This window comes from Poecilia reticulata, linkage group LG2, assembly GCF_000633615.1.
Source record: "Poecilia reticulata strain Guanapo linkage group LG2, Guppy_female_1.0+MT, whole genome shotgun sequence".
NCBI classification, from domain to species: domain Eukaryota; kingdom Metazoa; phylum Chordata; class Actinopteri; order Cyprinodontiformes; family Poeciliidae; genus Poecilia; species Poecilia reticulata.
In genome coordinates, this window is record NC_024332.1 from 35,229,012 (window position 1) to 35,248,585 (window position 19,574).

The window sequence follows — 19,574 nt, forward strand, 5'->3', positions numbered from 1 at the left end:
ATATATATTTGATTTTGGTTTGCATTTTGGTTTGCATTTGTCAACTCTCAGTAAGTAGAAATCATGTAGTGCTAAAGTAAAAAGTCTACCTTTGTGACCACTGTAAAACATTTTCAAACTTGAAGTTCAACTGTAATATCAATTTAACTTAATAACTAGAGCTGTAAAATTATTCAGAAAACAAACAAAAAAGGCTATTGTTACAGATGTAGTTTGTATTCTGTTGCCGTTTTTACAAAAAAATTACATAAATTATCTTTGATCAACAAACTATCAGTAGGCTAATCACATGCTGTTTGTCCTTTTATAACATCTCTTCAGTATAATTATAGCAATTAGTAAAGCTAATTCTAATGGTGACATTATGCAGCTGTCAAAGGGTCCCTTAGGGTTATTATGCAAGCTGAATTTTCTGCCGGTTCATTTCCAGGGATTTTGAAACCATTTTCTGCCGTGTCTGTGCAGCACAGACACAGAAAGAGTGTCCGTCATCAAGAGATGAAGTTGATGAATTGTCATCCTCGCTAGAATTCCTTGCTAGACGATTTTTCCAGACAATGTAACGACTGAGCTGATAAAGAAATCAATTTTTCACGTCCATCAATCTTATTTGCTTCCTTCTCTTCCCGAGCACTTAGAGCTTCTTCCCACCTGTTATTTCTTCCTCATCCTCACCTGCCTCCTCCTCCTACCACCTTTGTTCCGCCTACTCACTCCTCCACCTTTCATCAGGCTTCAGCACTCTCATAACCGCGCTCTCCGTTGCCTCATCTCCCTCCTACGAGCTGAGCACTTTACATGCCGCCATCTCGCTGAATGCGTGTGCGCGTGTGTTTGTGCGTGTGTGTCTGCGTGTCCACGCGCAAGCACGTCACACAGATGCTGCATTGCAGGGCTCTCTTCTGAGGGCCCTATCGCTGCAGGAGTCAGAGAGGCAAGGGATACAAGTTATTGTACCTCGGAGTGTAACTGTGAATGTGCTCATGCCCTCGTCAAATGTGCATTTTTATAAAGGAATGCTTCAAGTTTGTTCCTTATAGACACTTAGTATCTATAAGGAACTAGCATGAATATATTAAATTATAATGCCTTGGGAAAAAAAATGCTTTTATTCCTTCATTTTCACACTTTGACAACCACAAACCTATATGATTCCATGCAATAGCTCATCCTAACATCCTAGTCCAGTCCTTCAGAGCTTCTGTCCTGCAACTGTCCAAAACACCTGGATTAAATAAATGGCTCATTGCCAGGCCTCTGCAGAGCTGAATGACATGCTAATGAGGAAATTCAGTCATTTTATCCGGGTGTATCGGAAGAGGGATATATCTAACAGTTGCAGGATAATAGATATAGGAGTGGACTTGGGGACCCCTATGGTAGACTAACAAAGCAAATGTGAAGTAAAAAGGATAGTGGCCCTTGGCACCCCTGATCTAAATTTTACTGTGGCTCTGGTTGTGCTTATGGATATTGCTCAGCTGGAAGGTGAAACTCTTCCAGGCGTTTACAGTCTCATAAAATGTACTTCCATTATAGTCCTTTGTTTAGCTCCAAGCACCTTTCTATCAGCTGTGACCAGCCTCCCTACACCTGCTAAAGATAAAGAGCCTGAAGTGCAGCGCCACCTGCATCTTGTTTTAGCATGAGGTTTGTTTAGGGTGATGTGCCATATTAGCGGTTTTACAATCAGAGAATATTCAATGTTTGTAAGTGATGTTTTGTGATGATGAAATAAATACATGTACTGACGGCTAAAATCTGAGTTTCAAAAAGGTTAGTACTTTTTTTTTTAAAGATTCATATAAACTATAATTATTTAATATTCACCTTATGGGATGGTAAAGATATGATTGATTGTCATGATTTGACAAGCAATCATGACAAATCATAACAGTCACGATTTGAATATTTTTAAAAATCCTATATTTTTAAAAAAAATAAACAACTCAGCCTTTTAAGACTTTTCTATACACTGTCAGTTTGTGAGGAGCAGATTTTTTTTCTGCAGCTGTAAGTGAAATGCAAATGCTGCATCAGCAAATTTACATCCAAGAAATAAATGAATTTTGACATGAAGTGGTAAAACTTTTAAAGCAAGAATGAAGTGCGCCTCTGAGCAATCTATCTAATCCAGTAATATGCCTAATCTAGAGATATCGTTTTTGTTTAAAGTTTACCAAATTAATTTAGTACTGGCTGGCACGGTTAGCAACCATTGCCTTCCAGCAAAAAGGTCAAATTCCAGCCATTAGGGTTTTTCCTGCCTAGAGATGCATGTTCTCTCCCTGCATGCATGAATTCTCAAGTACGCCAACATAATCCAAAAAAAAAATCTGGAAAGGATTTTTATATCTAAGCTCATTGTTGCCAAAATATAAACAAACAGGAAGGATGAAGAAGAGTAAACAAGGACAGACTTTATAGTGACTTGGACCATATTTTCCCAGATGGAACAGATTCTTAAAAAAAATTTCCCACCTAAGATTAAACCCAATTTGTCCAGCATGAAATTAACACACACACACTAAACATTCTTTCTCATTCATATTTATCTTCTATTGCAATTTTCATTACATGATGGCAACATTTGGTTTTACTTCCTTAATTAATTCTTTCATATCTTATTAGACTAAATATAGGACAAAAAGTATTTTTCTTAGTTATACCTGGCTTTTTAAATCTTCTCAACATAATTTAAACATTTACTTGACAAGTACCAAAACTGTTTCAAATGCTTTCTCAGTAATAAAATGTGCATTGCCTTGCAAAATTACCAGTTTCTAAGGTTTGTGTCAATGGAAAAGAAATGCATGTTAGAAAGTCATATGTTATGTTTGCCAAAATATAACATATATTATATTTTATATAATATATGTTATATAACATATATTATGTTATATAACATATAACATAATATATGTTATATGTTATATAAGTTATGTTTGAGCTTTGGTCAAAAGAGTGCAAATTTTGGAGGTCTTTTTGGTTTATAAGCAAAACACTTTATGTGTTGGAAAACTAACACTGAACATCTATCTAAACGTACCCAATGGTGAAAACTAGTGACATTTCCTGAAAAAATAAATGGATCATTTCTGAGAGAAAACTTTTTTTGAGGCTATAAAGGACGTCGGGATCTGTGTCAAGACTTTCCTTACAGACAAAGTTTAGGGTTTTTTTTTTGGCATTTAAAAATTGGCAAAAATGTCATTGTGCAAATGTGCAAAGCTGCTAAAGACATGTCCCAAAATACCTGCAGCTGTAACTGCAGCAAAAGGTGGTTCTACAAAGTATTGACGAATGGAGACTGAAGACAAATTCTGGCCATCATTTCATATTTTCATTCATAAAACAAAATTAATGAGTCATTTTCATCCTACTTGACTTGCTTTATATACCACAAAAAATAATGGTTAAAAACAGAAAAGCTTGTGTTTGAAATGTGACCAAACGAACAGAGTTTAAGAAAATTACACACATTACCAGGGCAGGATGATCTTTCTACATCATGCAACTACGTTTATGTTAGAAGTTGAAAAATCTTGATGTTTTTTACTTTTGACACAAAAAAGTCCATCTAACTGTTTTAACCATTTATTTTACCATTTGACTTTACCACAAAATGTTGTATAAAATGCAAACCATGCTGTTTTGTTCATTAATAAAACTTTGCAATAATCTGAATCATCATTTTGTGTTTTGTGAATAATAGAAAGAAACCCACGTCTACAGATCCTCATTCAGCTGCCAATCTTCAAGAATTCGATCCAACCTGAATACCTGCTGTCATTCTGCAGGTTCGCAAAACATATAAGCCATGAGAGCGTGACTGCCTTTCAGTGGGTCTTGGTGTTGATTGTCTCACTAAAGCAGCTCTCCTCTTCCCACTCAGTACCGGCTTCCCACTCATAGCTCCCAGCAGCCTGCACTCACATGTACATCCACCCACACAGCCATTTCATCTGTGGAGGTTGCAGCCATTCTTTCTGTCTCTGTTTCTCTTTCTCTCACTTTAAATGTTACTTTTTTTCCCCCACACTCTGACAGATATTCATCACATCTCAGAGCTTCAGGACAGATAAATGTGAGTCTGAGCAGAATTAGTTTGATGCAGTAAAATGGTTTTAGCTGGTGTTGACTTTTTAACTGTGTTACACAAATTCCACATTGCTGTCGGCATGATGATGAGATGTGAAAGCGCCATTTCTGTCACAATATTGTACTAAGAGTGATCGATAAACTGATTTGATTTTTGGTGAAAATGCTAACTTACTGATTGTGACTGTAAAGAGAGTTGGGTATGTGTCCATGTGAGGTTGAGTTCTTACCTCTTTATGTGGTCAGAAACTTTGGAGGATGAGTCGAGATGAATCCAAGAAATCTATGTTGCCCCAAAATGTTACAACGTGGAAATTGAGGTTCTTGAAAAAGCCAGATGATAAATACTCCAGGTTGGACCTGTTAATAATGACAACAGAAAAAAAACTTTTTTTTTTCTTCAAATTTTAAGATCATGCCAGTCTTCAACTCAAGTCTCAAGTCTCAAAACATTTTCTCATTAAGTGCATGTCATCTAGGCTATACTACACTGTGATGTGTAAAAAATAATCCATCCAAAAGTGTTTAGAAAAATTCTACCTTTAAATTTTAAGTGAATTCAGTTAGTTTTTGTGTTTTGATAAAATCATTATGGGATATACCCACTTATTTTATTTATACTTTACTTTTTTAAACCAGCTACGGTGTTTAAAAAAAAAGTTCTATAAAGTTATGTTCCTTTAGATTTCAGATAAAAATGGCACAAAATATTCCTCTCTTTGAAATGGAAAAGACCATGACGTTTACCTAAGACCGATGTACAAACAGTCACAGCAATGAAGTGATTTCCCACAAACGCCACAGTACAAAGATTCCTCACTAATTTGGAAACCCCCTATTTAACTTATTGTCTAAAACATGCAGGGCAGTGTACCTTGAGAACCAGGACTGGGAAACACGGTCACAACACAATGAGTATCCTAACCCTTGGACATCAAGAGAATCAAGAGACTGTATCTGACCTCAGAGTGTATGGGTGGATTTTGGGGTGGCGTAGGCACCGAAAAGCAGCAGAGAAGCAGGCGGGCAGCAGTAGTGATGCACAACACCATGGATAATGCAGAGAGCCCATGTGTCTTACTTTAACGCACCTGATTTAGATGATTGCAGTTCAGTAAGATAAGATCTGCGTTTTTAAACGCAAAATAACCAGAGGCAAACCAGGCTGGACAAGGAAGTTAATCTGTCACCATGCCAACAGTGAGGACAATAGTGATCCAAAAATCACAGTTCAAGAACTTCAGCAGTTTTCATATTTGACTTTGTTTCTCCAAAAGCTGAAAAAAAAAAAAAAGCTTTCTACATGTTCTGAGTGGGTGTGCCAATAAATATGGACGGTACTGTGTATACTGTAACCAAGACAACAGAGATAAAAACCTGGAATCATGAAATCCTTTGACGCACTCAGCCAGCAGACTAAGTTATTGTTCGGAGTATTTTGAGTTATTTCAGTAACAGCGTAATTTTATGCGACTCTAATGTCTTACTCATAAAGTATTGCCTCTCAGCTACTTAAAATTGGACTCAAACTTCTACACTTTGATTTGCAAATATTTCCTTTAAAAAAGAAACAGCAATAGACTGATACAGGAATTTTCTCCACTCTCATATTCACAGACATCAGTGACAATATAAAATATACTGCATGATAGTTCTGTATTAGCATAGACTTTACATTCTGATGAGCGTTGCTGAGGGAGTCAGCATTGCCAAGAGCCTTTTCTTCCATATATTAGAAAATGACTCTTAATGTTCTCATATCACTCTGGATAAATGGGTGTTCTGAAGGATAAATGAAAGGAAGATATGGTTGGACGCAGTGGATAGTAATAGAGTTAATTTATAAATGTGCAAAAGAAGCTTTATACTCCAGTCTGAACTAAACTAATGCTTTTTTATTAATGGCCATTAATTTTACTGAGATATAGGAATATATAATGTAGCTTTTTAACAATAAGATTGTGATGAGGTGAAAGTGAAGGAGCATGTCAGAAAAATATATTTCTGCTTCATAAAAAAAAAAAAAAAACATTGCAGAATTTTTGAAGAAAAACCATGAAGACAAAATAGAAAACCGAAAGTAAGACTGCAGACCAAATTTGATGCAATGTTTCTTCCAACTTGAATTAAACTTTTTCCACAAATTTCCACTGAGTAGTTTTTCTACACAAACAGTCAAATTTCAAAGTAACTTTTTGATCAGTAAACATTTCTGGCCTAGTAAGAGAGGTGGTCTGAACTGTGACCTCCATAACATTTGTAAATTAATGTATGCAGTCGATGCTTTTCTCCAAGGCTGCGCGACAATATAAAGACATACAAAATGCTAATTTGAGTGAATTCTACTGATATTATTCCTTCGCTAATGAAGTCTGACAGTTTCAGTAAGACAAGTGTAACAATGACAGTCAGGCTTTTCGCAGTTAGAAAGAACTTCCTCCACTATTTTTTCCATATATGAGCACCCTTCACACATAATAGGAGTCTTGAATTGACTGAAAGGAAACCAGTGCCAGCCTACAGCTCAGAGATGCAAATAATCACAGGAGAAGACGGATTTTTATTTTTCTTGTTACTGCTTCAGCTCTAGATCAGCTGAGGGTCACTTGTGAGTCACACATTAGACAGAGGCCTTGGACAGGCCTTTATTTCCTGTGGCTTGCTGCCCACACAGCATGCACTACCCCAGAAGACAACATACCATAGACAACTTATGACACTTCATCTATCACCTCATAACTAGTTACTTTTATAACATTTCTAAGATGGCAGAGTGGCACAGTGGCCTCACTGTGAACATAAAAACCAATCAGAAATAATCTGTCAACAAATACTAGCCAGAAACAGCTTTAAATCACGTTATAGCGATTTAAAGCAGCGCCTGTGAACTCTCATCCTCAGTCAGTCAATCCTCTATTCATCGCCACCCTCAGCATGCAAGCTGAGGGTGGCGATCATCAAGCTACTGGATCGTAGCCACAGCTGCCCTTGGGGACACTGATGGAGGCGAGGCTGCCATGCCATCAGGCCCACTGACCACCACCAGCAGCACAGATGAAGCGTTTTGCCCAAGGACACGACAGAGGTGGACTGAGTGAAAATCGAACACGAAACCCACCGCATGACCACTGTCACCACTATCGATTATATCTGGACATGTGGAAAACATGTTACATTTCTGCAGTCTCATGTCTTTTGTAAATGTTTCCTGAACTTCTCAGTTTTCAATAGTATGACTCGGATAGTTATTTTAAGTATAGCAAAAAAAAAACCGCTTTTCTGAATAATAACAACAAGTCATCCCCCGCTGTACAAAGTGTGGAACCACGAACAAAATAAACATATGTTAATGTCCTTCATCGTAACACAGAAAATATGTACTTTCTATGCAACATGCAGTTAAGTCTTTTTTTTTTACATCAATTTAAATGTCCCACTTTTGCCTTTTTCTAAGTATTATAATGCCGGGCTTTACTTTTTTTAGTTTTCTTTCAACATGCTGTCTTTCTGATAAATCCTAAAAAACACCAAAGATGTTTTTTATAACCAACATATAAAATGCTCTTTGTTAGAAAAACCTCCGCACTAAGCATATTTTACCCATCCAGAAAGCAGGTATTTTTATTTGGTCCTAATGTTGGGGCTTTAACTTTTAAACTAACCATTCTTGATTGATAACTCCAAAATTATTTCTAGTTAGAAATGAGTGTGAAGTTACCACAGTATACGTCATTATTGGAGAAAGGTACTCCTGTAATAAAAATAACAGTTTGTTTAACATTAAAGCTCTACTTTATGATGTTTCCTAACCCAAAAACTGGCTGGTCTGGTTAGCTATTTTATAAATGGTTTCAGCTATTTAATAGTAGTCAGCTATTTAATAAATGGTTTAATTCTTAAAGCAATATTTGTGCTTGTAGGGTCCTGAATGTTATAGTAATTTTTCATCATCTCTTTTATGGTTATCACAATAAATAAATTACAATAATTAAATTTAAACCCTTAATCGCCCATCGCACTTTCTTACAAATATGCAACAAGAGAGAGTCCTTATTAAAACCAAGACAAAATAATTTGTGCATTTTGTTACCAAAGAGATTAATTACATTTAATATCAATCTATAACCACAACACATTTTTACAACTCACTAGGCACAATAAAGGTTTTATATCTACCATTTAGGACTCTCTTCATACTTATGGCCAGAGTGGTAATGCTGTATTTCTCTTATGCAACACACAAACACACAGAGATGTGACCCCGAGTATGCACACATCCTGATTAAGCACACGAACAGAGAAAGTGCTTTGTTGTGTCTCCTGAGACTGCACATCTTGCAGTCACCTGTCAGCCCACATTTAATGTAGTCTGTAAAGGTGGCACATGTGTGTGTGTGTGTGTGTGTGTGTGTGTGTGCGTGCGTGTGTGTGCGTGTGTGTGTGCGTGTCGATGTCTTTCTAGTGATCAAACTCTGCTTGCTGTCAAAATGCAGCCACCTCATGTTTTGTGAATGAACCTACACACACAGAGGCATTTTGTGCTGATCTCTTGATGACTGTGAGAAAATAAAGTTTTAGATTATTCAGTACTATGAAAGTAGCTTATATAGAACATTTTATGTGAGAATCATGTATTAATTATTAATGAATATGTGCTCTTGGGCTGTGGCCTTCACCTCCACCTATATAATGCTGTAGTTTAAAGTTATCTATCTTTAGACTGCAGTCCCATTCAGAGAGATATAACCATTTTGAGCATTTTGCAGGGGTATCAAATTTTCACAATTTCTTCTTAGCCACTTCAAATCTAAGTTTTGAATACCATTGGATGGATTACTATGAAGTTTAACACTGATTGTCAGGTGATCCCTTGACTTTTCCTACTGGAGCTGACATTTAGGTTTTTACTCCCACATTGCTCCAGTCACCAGAAGAATTGCTGTGATGTTTGTTTGGTCGATTGATTTTACCCTCAGGGTGACCTGCTTTGACATTTCACCCAGTGCCAAACCTAGGTCAACATTAGAACTGTTCAAAACTTTGTATATGATGACAAGCACAAAGCATACATCAGGTTCATTGCCAACTATCTGGACATGTTAGTCATAGAAACGTTTCCTGTGTCACTAATAGCATGTCATCACACTGTTTGCCATTGTTTACCTGTTACATGCAATACAAACATTCATGGAGAGCCTTGTTCAGTATGTGGTGACCCCCACTTTTTATGTCATTCTACTCTGGACTGTCCAATTAGATTTACTGATTCTATTATTTTAAAGATGTATGAAGTGTGTGCTTCCTCTTGGCCTCAAATGTATCATCCATTTTATCAATAAGCTCCATAAGCCAATCAAATTAATATAAAACTGTTGGTTAGCTTAATGTTTCAACTCAAATTGTGCACATATTGCACTACAGTTTGAACATGCTTGATCATTGGTGGGACACTTGAACGGCATTGTTAAATTAAAGTTGTAATAACATGAATGTGGAAAATGCCAATAAGAAGTTAAAATGAAGTAAAAGATTCTTAAAATATTTTTATCGTATTTGACAAAAGTAAAAAAACCTTCAAATTAATTGTGGATATGAAATAAGTTTACTAATAGTGTTCTTTCAAAAGGCAAACTGAATGAATTTGACCTTTTCAAGGTAGTTAAATTTAGTTTAGTTAAATAAAACTGATTAATTTTAGTTGCTCTTACTATGTGGGCAAAGTTGATTATGTTAACATGTTTATTTATCTTTATTTAAACGAAAACCAACATCCTTTATCAGAACAGACGTATTTATATTTGAAATGCTCAATAAGCAGTTTTTCAGTCTGACCTACTAGGCCAAAGACAAAAGCTAATCTCAAACAACAATGCCTTTATATATAAAAAACACTCTAGGAAACACTCTCCTAAATCTTGTGCAAATCTTGCCTGAAGAGCGGCAGGTATTATACTTGAGAAAGGTTGGCTGATTATGGGATGCTGCTCAAATTAATGTGCGTAAAGACAAACAAGCAGCTACATTAGAAAAAAATAGTATATTTTGCATGTATGTTTGATAAAGAAAAGAGGGGAAAAAAAGGTGGCAAGCATGCAGATGAGAGATTGGAGAAAACCAGGAAGGAAACATAGACAATAAAAGAGTCTAGCATGAGGAGTGGGGGGAGTCTGGGCCATTACATCACTGGTGCAGTGGCTGACAAACATCCCTTTTTCCCTCCCTGTCCCTCTGTCTCTCTCTCTCTCTTTCTTTCTCTCTGTGTGTCCTCAGACACCACCAGTGAATAACATTTACAGTGCTGTATTTCCTCCATTTTTTTATTTATTTATCTATATTTTTTGCTGTTGTCACACTTTAATGTTTCAGATTAAACAAATTTTACTACTGAATATCTTGGATTTAACCAATATAATCTGGTTACCCCCCACAAATAGTTTCCATTGATGATTTAATGCATTAATAAGGGAAAAAAGCTGCACGAACATATGAACGTTCTCTGGCAGAATTTTCTGGTAGAGAGCAACATTTTTGATTCCATCGATTATATGAGTAGCCACCCAGGACTTGGGGAAGTGAAAAGCACTTCCCACCTCCACCATGTTTGACTGCCGGTATAACTGCCTCTTTCTGAAATGCTGTGTTAGTTTTAGGTCAGATGTTAGATGATCTACACCTGAGAAACTGTTGCGTTTTTGTGTCGGCAGTCCACAAAATATATTCCTTAAAGTCTTATGGACGTTGGGGAATATTATCAGTATATTTTTCTGTAAATGGATCAGCAGTGGTTTATTTCTTGGAACACTCCCATGCATTCCTTTGTTACTGAGTTTTTTTTATTATTAAATCTTGGACACTGCAGTCACCTTTTGGCTGACTTTGGTCTCTCCTGGGAAGGTTCATCACTGCTGTATGTTTTCTCCAAATATGGATTATTTGAATCATTTTTGATTCACTGTAGTCCAAAAAGTATTAGAAATTTCTTACCTGACCTTTTCCAAACTAATAGATGTCGCTGACTTTGCTTTATACTGTTTTTTAAATATTTAGATGATGGTTGCTTTTTAAGATCTTTCAAAAATCATAGAACTTCTATTTAAAAGATGCATTACATCTCTAGCTCAGGTAATTATCAAGTTTAGGGCCTGGCTTGTGGAATTGAGATCATCTTTAATCACAGCTAATTCGTGATTATGAAATGGGAAGAATTTATTTTTCACTTGGTTTTTATAGCTTTTCTGCCTGAATGAATGAAGCCAACAACCATGTTTGGTGACTTGAAACATTTAAGCATGGCATTAAAAACAAAAATAGAAGAAATCTGTAAGAAGCAAACATCTTCCAAACATCATCCATTTACTGTGACTATTTTGTGTGAATAAGAACTAAAAKGATAGCTTTTCTGTGATATCTAACCTTTATTATGTAGGAAAGCATCGGGGAAAGAAAAGACTTAAMATTTTTCATCTTTTTATATTTGAATAATGTCTAAAACATATTGTAAAGGGTTGAAAAAAAGTTGCTGGAGCATAATCTTCAAGACCCTCTTCAATAATCGAATGGAAAGGTGACTGTCTTTTTAAAAGTAATAGTTTAAAAGTAAACGATTATCCAGAACTATCATCGTCATGGTAACACCCAAAATATATAAGCTGTTGCAAAAACAAACCACATTCCTCTTCATTCTGCCTCACATTACTCAGAGATGACAGAAAGACAAATTGTTTGCACATTTCACCCATGATCTCATCCAGCAGCTTCTGTTTCGTTTTTCTCCTCCTCCCGCTTCCAGTGTTTTTGTTTTATTTGTCCGTCTGTCTCTCTCCATCATTGCACTTTCAGATGTGGCAGATCCCTGACATCTACCTGACCCACCTGATCTTTATCTGACCTAACACTGAGCAATAAATCTCCTCAGGCTTTTTCTGACAATCTGCCAGATTGTTGAATTTAACAATAAGATACCATCAGCTTCCCTGCCTGCCTGCCTTGCTGCCCCGCCATTTTTTATCTTTATAATAATTAAGATATACCATATCAAGAGTGCAGCAGACCAAGGTCRGGACCATTTGGCTTTCAGGTTCAGCAACCAGCTTGTTTGATGGAGGGTGAGGAGAAAAGGARGGATTAAACAGAGAGGAAAAGGTCAAACAGACCTGCTGGGAAATGCCACAAATGCTTTTCCTCCATGAAGACGGYAGGGAAAAGAGACATGGGAAAGTTTTCACATTGAATTCTCTCATTGTGTTTGAATTGTGCAAGAAAAATGGCTGCTAGACTGGAGGCATCTGAAGGACCAATATTAGTTTTAGAATTAGAGCTTTTTGAGAAATAAAACACATATGGTCATATTTAGACCTTGAAAAAAAAGACTAAGCATAAGGAAAGCATAAGGAAAGACACAATCAACAATAAGTAAGCTGCTTCGAGTTAAAACTATGAATCGTACCAATTTATAGCATTCTTGTTGTAGGTTTACCATAAATCTCAATCAGCTTCTCATCAAACTACAATCAGCAGGTAAGGTTAAAAAGATGTCTGGAAGCGAGATTTGGACATCTGACTGTTTCCGGTCAAAATTAAGCTCATCAGTTCTCTAGCATAAACAACAAGCAAACTCTRGTCCACCTGAAGGCGAGCGCCGCTCCACTTGCAAGTGATACTTTAGCTAATTTTAGGGAATGCAAATGGAGACGGGAAGTTATTCTGCTCAACTCATCTCATGTCCAGAGCAACATGATGGACAGCTCCCTGTTTCACCTGCTGCTCATATTGGGTAGGACCCAGTATGAAAAAACAACAATTAAGTTTGAAGATAAAACAAGAAACTGCAAAAAATGTATACAAGTGGTGTTGCCTATGTTTTTCTTGAATTATTTGCTGTCCTGCATGTTTTCCCTCCCAGTCTGTGCTGCTGAATGTGTGGCAACTGCATGTCCAGGCAGGTTGGTTCACATTTAAAAGTGCAGCATTACAGGAAACCAAACCATATGAAGGTAAATTGTATTTAGTAGACCTGCTCAACATCCACCAATTCATGTAGCTGTTGAGTTTCCATTCAGTAAATTAAGTTTTGTGATTTGCTGTGAAAAGTATTTCACCATATTGGTGACAGTTTCAAGTAGAACAACATAACTTTGTTATGTTTTCTCCATAAAAAAAAAAAACAACAAAAAAACAACTTTGGGTCTGGCAGCCCTGCATGTTAGTTAACAGTAAGCAGTTTAGTCCGTTATGTGTTTTACACATTCATTACTGCTCTTTGTCTCCCTGCAACAGATGAATGAACATTAAATAAACTCTAATTGCATTTCTTCACAATTTTGCTCATTTTGTTCCTAACAAGTCCTGTATGGACTGACACTTGCTCTGAGTTGCTCACTTCATCTTCCACAGTTGTCCTCGAGATTTGCCCCAGTTTGCTATTTTTGTCCCAAGAAGAAAAAAAGAACAAACTTTCATTTGAAGCTGAAAACAGAATATTTTTAAACCACAATAGTTTTAAACCACCTAGACTCTGGGTAGCCCTGCAGTTTAGCTTCAAATAACAATTTACAGTGATAAATTAGCCTAGTCTAGAACTTTCAATTTGTTGACACCACTCAAGGGATCGTGAGCAACATCAGAGGTACACATAAAACAGCTTTGAGAACCATGGCTATAGATTTTTGTTTCCTTACAGCGATTTTCTTGGCACAACTTAACCCAGGTTGGTGCCGACATAAAATAAAAACAACATCAAGATCTCAATCCTGAGTAAATGAAAGCCTCTGACAGTATTAGGAAATGTTTCTTTGTGATCCAAGTGCTTGTGCCGGTGTTAAAATAGTGACATTTAATTTCGATATCTGTAGCAATAAGAATATTTTGAGTATTTTGCAACGTGTATTTACTAAATGCTGACTTGAAGGGGGTGAATATTTATGCAATCACTTTTTGACATTGACATTTAGGGGATTTTTTTTCTCTGTTTTTGGCTAAGAGAGCTTGTAAATGTCGATCGTGACTGCATAAGCAGAGAATCCTCGAGTTCCCAACATAAAGACACACACTGCATATACAAATATCAAATTTGATTTGAATACCTGAAAACCTGTGTTTCCAGGTATTCAAACGGACATTAGCATGTCAAGGTGACTGAGACAGGGAAGGAAACAGGTGTGACTTGAGAGAGTTGTATGTTTTCTTCTGCTGCTGGTTCTGAACTGAGACAACGACCGAGTCAATATGAAGACGGGCACACACAGTGACGCAGCATCTTTGCAGCAGCATCCAAGGGCATATGTAGTGATGAGAAATAGGAGAAACAGAAGTCCAAAAGAGAGAGGCAGAGGTTTTAAAGCTCACCTGGCTAGTTTAAGTGATGTCCGTGTCTCGGCGGAGAGGATAACATCCGAGACCTGAGAGAACGAACAGGGATAAAGGCGGGAAACAGCAGGGAGGGGGGAGAAAAAACAGGAGAGAGAGAGAGATTAGACTTGGCTGGAAGTACTTTGGGAGTGCAGTGTAAGGTGACAATTCAGTAAACACACACACACATCAGGCAATTTGATGAAAAAGAAGTAGCTGTAGATGCAGAGGTGATAGAAAAAGGGTGAGCAGAGGTTCATGTGGGAGGGTAAGACCAACGCTGGTTTGAATTCAACCAAGGAGTGAAAAGGAGTCGTGTTCTGGCTGGGAACAGGACACAAAAGAAGAAAGGGATGATGTGACAGTAGGAAAGAGAAGCTTACCAGTGAGAGTGGGTGTTTGCGTCTGTTAAAGCCACATGTGCAGCATTCAATCGACTGCAGCCACAATCACAAAAAAGGCCTCCTCACTTTCCCGCTACCCTCCTTTCTTACACACAGTGAAGTTGCTTATGAAAGGATGAGAACGACATGCTTCATTTATAAAAACACACAGCTGAAGATGAGAGCAGGTACCATATAAGTGGCTTTAATTTAACTCCCTTTGGTCAGATTTAATGGAAAACGAAGGCTGTGGTTCATTGTAGAGGCAAGAGGGATGTCACAAATCTAAAAAGTCTGAATATCAGAAACCACCATAAAGCTACCATTTCACTCGTTTTTTCCAGTTAGGCTAAGCATTTCTACTCAAATAGCATGTTTCACTAGGTTGATACCGTTTCTTTTTAGTGATGCATTCAAGTGTCAGATACATGGAGAATTCCTAATATTATTGCTGTGATGAACTGGAAATCTGTCCTCATTGAACTACATCTTTTCAGCCTCCTTGACTTGTTTCACCATTGTCTTATATTTTCATTTTATATTTTTGTTTTCCTTCTTCTCCTCTGTTCAAACTAAAGGCTGTAAATAAGCAAATATAAAATACATCTTGCAATAACAGATGTAATGTGTTAAATCAACAGAACCAAATATTAGTTTACGGGTGTCCTGCACAGAATTGTGCAAAAATAAAAATGTGCCAAGAAGTGGCAGATATTCATTTGAAAAAGGCATTTTAGAAGCTTAAAATAAAAAATTAGCCAGGGGCATAGTTTATGCAACTAGACATACTAAAGCTAAATTAAGCTTAAAGCAATGGTCAAGGTAAACTATGATTTAAATGCACGTAGCAATAAGGCAGAATAACAGTTCCAACCAAAAGGCAAAATAATAAGGAAATAAATACCAATGTACAACAAACAAGAAGAAACTAAACATAGGAATGAACTGGTATGGCAAGACATTTGTAACAATAATGGCAAGAACCATCATGAAACAATAAGAATTGATTAAAAAAACAAGGAAATGAAACCGCAAAGGAAACCAAAATCCAAATACCCAAGGATCATATTAGGGTCTCATTTTCTTCTTTTTTTTTTTTACTTTACTTTTGCTAAAAATAATTTTTTCAAGGTATAGCAAAATGTCTCTAAAATTTGTTTTGGTGTTCTTTTCCAAGGTGTACACAAAATGTATGTAAGGAAGGCGCTTTAGTGGCATCTCTTCCAGTTAAGGAATTAAGATATTGATACCAGGCCGATGGGGATATGTCAATACTCTGGATTATTTATGTAGTACAATGGCTAATAGAAAGCTGTGCTGAACTGGTGGCAGACCCTCTTCCTGCACCTGCATTAACCTTAACAGTCACCCTTCTCTCAAGAAATCGATAGGTTGCCCTCCACCGTTTTCTGCCTGTTGTTCTGTTAAAAACAAGAGCTATTCTTTATCAGATCAAATGCAACTTGACTGGAATTGGATTCCAAGCAAACACAATGGCTGAACCCATCTATGGGTTCAGATTTTTTTTTTTTTTTAAAACATAAAAAAAGCATATTTTTATGTAGACAGCACAACCAGCACTGGGGTAGAAACAGATGCCTAAAAATATTAACTTGCCCTTAGTTCAAAAACTGTGTTCTGTTTTAAATGAGTATAGGATGAGCCGTCTTTCTGAGTTATCTTGAATACGACCTTTGTCCTTGGTAATCAATCACTTTAAATGTTAAATATGAATCACAATATTTGCTTGAGATCAAGAAATCAGTCATGTTAAACATAGGATGCATCACTTGGGACATTGTAATTGTCATGCCAACAGGAAAAACAAACAGGCCCGACCCTCGTAGGCATCCTTCATGGCAGTCCTAACCGGCAGTGACACAGTGATGACATCACTGTTAACCTCGCTTTGGTAGCTCTTTGCGTAAATGTGCTTCACTACGCTCAATAATGTTTTATTCATTTTCACTTCTTGCAGTCAAGTTCAAAAATTTGAGTTTGATAAGATGGAATATGTGAAATATAAATGAAGTAATCTTAGCAGACAATTTAATACTAAGCATTTGCTCTTAAACAGAGGCTGTGGTGGTTTTCTGTGGGCTACTATAGCAGCAGGGTGTGTGATATATGTCGTGTTTGCTTTCTTCACGAAAGGGAGCCCCAAATTTACTGTGTCTTTAACAAGAGGTTGTGAGGCAACTCTGGTGCTCCAGCTGCGAAATAACTATAATTTCCCAACACGCTAAAAGCCAGACAGTAGCACAGAGTCTACAAGGGAATAGGGGGATGTTCTGAGGATGAAATGAGAGACTTGCCCAGTCCCTGCTAAACATTATATTCGATTTTGCTTGATTGGAGCATGTTTTCCCAATTTTAACCAGTAAAAATTGCAGTAGCATTTTATTTCAGCATAAAACATTTTGCTAATAAAAACTGCGAACATTTGCAGCCTCTGGCTCAACAGTTTCCTCAATGATTTTAAAAGGCCACTTCCACAAAATGGGGAGAAACGTCATATTTTAATTCACTAAGAGCTGCAGTCCAAAAAAAAAAAAAAACTTCTTTCCAGAAATGCTTTCACAGCAGGATCCTCAGCAGGCTTTTGGACGCTTATCAGCACAGTCTGTGTCATCCATGTTGCTAGGCAACACTGAAGCTAAATAGATGTTGGCATGATTCAAAAGAAACATCTTATAATGTACTAACACCAACGTCATGAAAGAGATGACAAAGGGAACACAGTGACAGCAATCYCTTGAGACTTCATTAAAAATATTAAAGGTCATTCAGGCTCATTCTGGTGTCGTGGCAGGCCTTCTGCCACCAGGAATTGGCAGAAAGGAAAATGGAAAAAAATAAAATAAATAACATTTGATGAAATACTCAGCATTTAGGAGTCGAAAAAAATCTATAAAACATAAAACTATAAATCAGGCTATACTTCCTAGAAAAAATCTTTAGTAGTTCTGGTTAAAACACTGAATAGACATCTGAATTTAGCAGATCAATATACTGATACTGATCAATATACTTTATACTGATGTATAAAGAAAAAACATCAGAACTTTGTCTTATATACACAGGGAAATTAGTAGATACACCCGATAAAGATTAGTAAAATCTATTAAAATTAATTGACATTTTCATAATTATTCAGTGGAAGAATAAAATCTTAGATTAAGAACTAAATGGTACTCAAATCAAGAGTGATGTGACAGACTGGAGACCTGTCCAGGGTGACCCCGCCTCTCTCCCGGAATGGTAGCTGGAGAGGCACCAGCAACCCTCCCGACCCCACTAAGGGAAAAGGGTGTAAGAAAATGGATGGATGGAAATCAAGAGTGAAACAATTGTTGGTGCCACTGCTGTACTTTTACAAGTCTTGTTTGAAGTACAGTATACAAGTAACATTTCTCAAGTTTGAAAGAGATATTTAACTGTTACTCTCTAGGTCATCCAATCCACTGAATCCTCTAATCTGGTCTCTTTTCTACTGCTGAGTCCATAAGGTTTCTGCAGAAGTTAGATCTGAAAACCTGTGGTGAAGAATCAAAGTTGATTTTGGGTCAGGGGAACCATTTCTGTCTTAAATTGTTTTTAGTTTTTTATTAGCGTCCTGCTGACAGATCCGGTGTTGACCCATTTTCAGTTGTCTTGTACATTCACAGAGATTTTCTTTCAAATGTTTTTGGATTTAAAACTGTTCAGGACGTTACCATTTTATTATGGGCCCATCTGAAATGTTTACTACACAGGTCAATCACAAAAAGCACGCAGCACTGCGAGGATTATGTGCTTTGATTTCTCCACAGCATCTAAAACAATTCATCCTTGTTTGTTTTGTCAAATACTCCAGAAGACACAAGTGGAGGCCTCAACAATCACCTGGATTAATGATCACATGACAAACAGACCAGTTTGTGAAACTGAATGGTCATGTGTCTAACCAGGTGGTCAGCAGCAGAGGAGCTACGTACACTTCAGATCTCCAGTACAAAACAGACTCCTGTCATCCACAGAAATATTTTGATGCCTCTGAAGTCGTCGGGATATAACATAGATGGTCAAGAAGAAAAATACAGAGTGGTGACGGACCGCTTTGTGGCATTGTGTGGAAGCTTCTTAAATCCCTCATAATTTGCAGCAAGAGACTGTATTTCTTCTTTAGGTCTGTTGTGGAGCGTGAACTGTCATCTGCCATCATCTGATAAGATTTCAGCATCAAAGTCAGGGACTTAAAAAGGCTCAACAACCTGATTAAGAAGACTGGTTCTGTTTTGGGGACTACTGAGGAACCACTGGAGATGATGGTAAAAAGAAGGATTCTTTAAAAGAAATTACAGACAGCCCTGAGCTGACAACAAAGTGTCTTCAATTAGAGGCTTCTTCAGATTCGCTGCAATGCAGACCGCTACTAGATCCTTCCTGCCCACATCAATCAGCATGTACCACGGCTCTTTAAAGAAAATTAGATGAGTTACAACAACATTTGACTTCCCTCTGGGACTAAGAAGGTGTTTTTAAATTGAATTGTATTCTCATCCAACCAATGCAGACAGCTTCCACAAAAGTCTCAGTAGATTTTTAGCAAAGTCCACGTTTATATTTGTGACTGTGGGACAGAAAAGGCTTTTTTGTAGTATCACTCCCCAACAACCCGAATTACTTTTTTTTTACCTGCCTTACCATGCTGTCTCAATATCCATTTCAGTAACATTTATTTATTTACTGAAATTCTGTAAT

The 19,574-nt window shown here is 37.0% G+C and overlaps 1 protein-coding gene across 1 annotated transcript in view; it reads right to left on the reverse strand.

Moving 5' to 3' along the window:
• map2 (microtubule-associated protein 2) overlaps positions 1-19,574 on the reverse strand; it is an 84,436-nt gene that overhangs the window by 46,096 nt on the left and 18,766 nt on the right. Inside the window, exons 2-3 of the mRNA XM_017309283.1 lie at positions 14,446-14,498; positions 4,332-4,461 (exon numbers count right to left, since the gene is read on the reverse strand). The gene's annotated coding sequence lies outside the window, so the exon portion shown is untranslated. The remainder of the gene's footprint in view (positions 1-4,331; positions 4,462-14,445; positions 14,499-19,574) is intronic.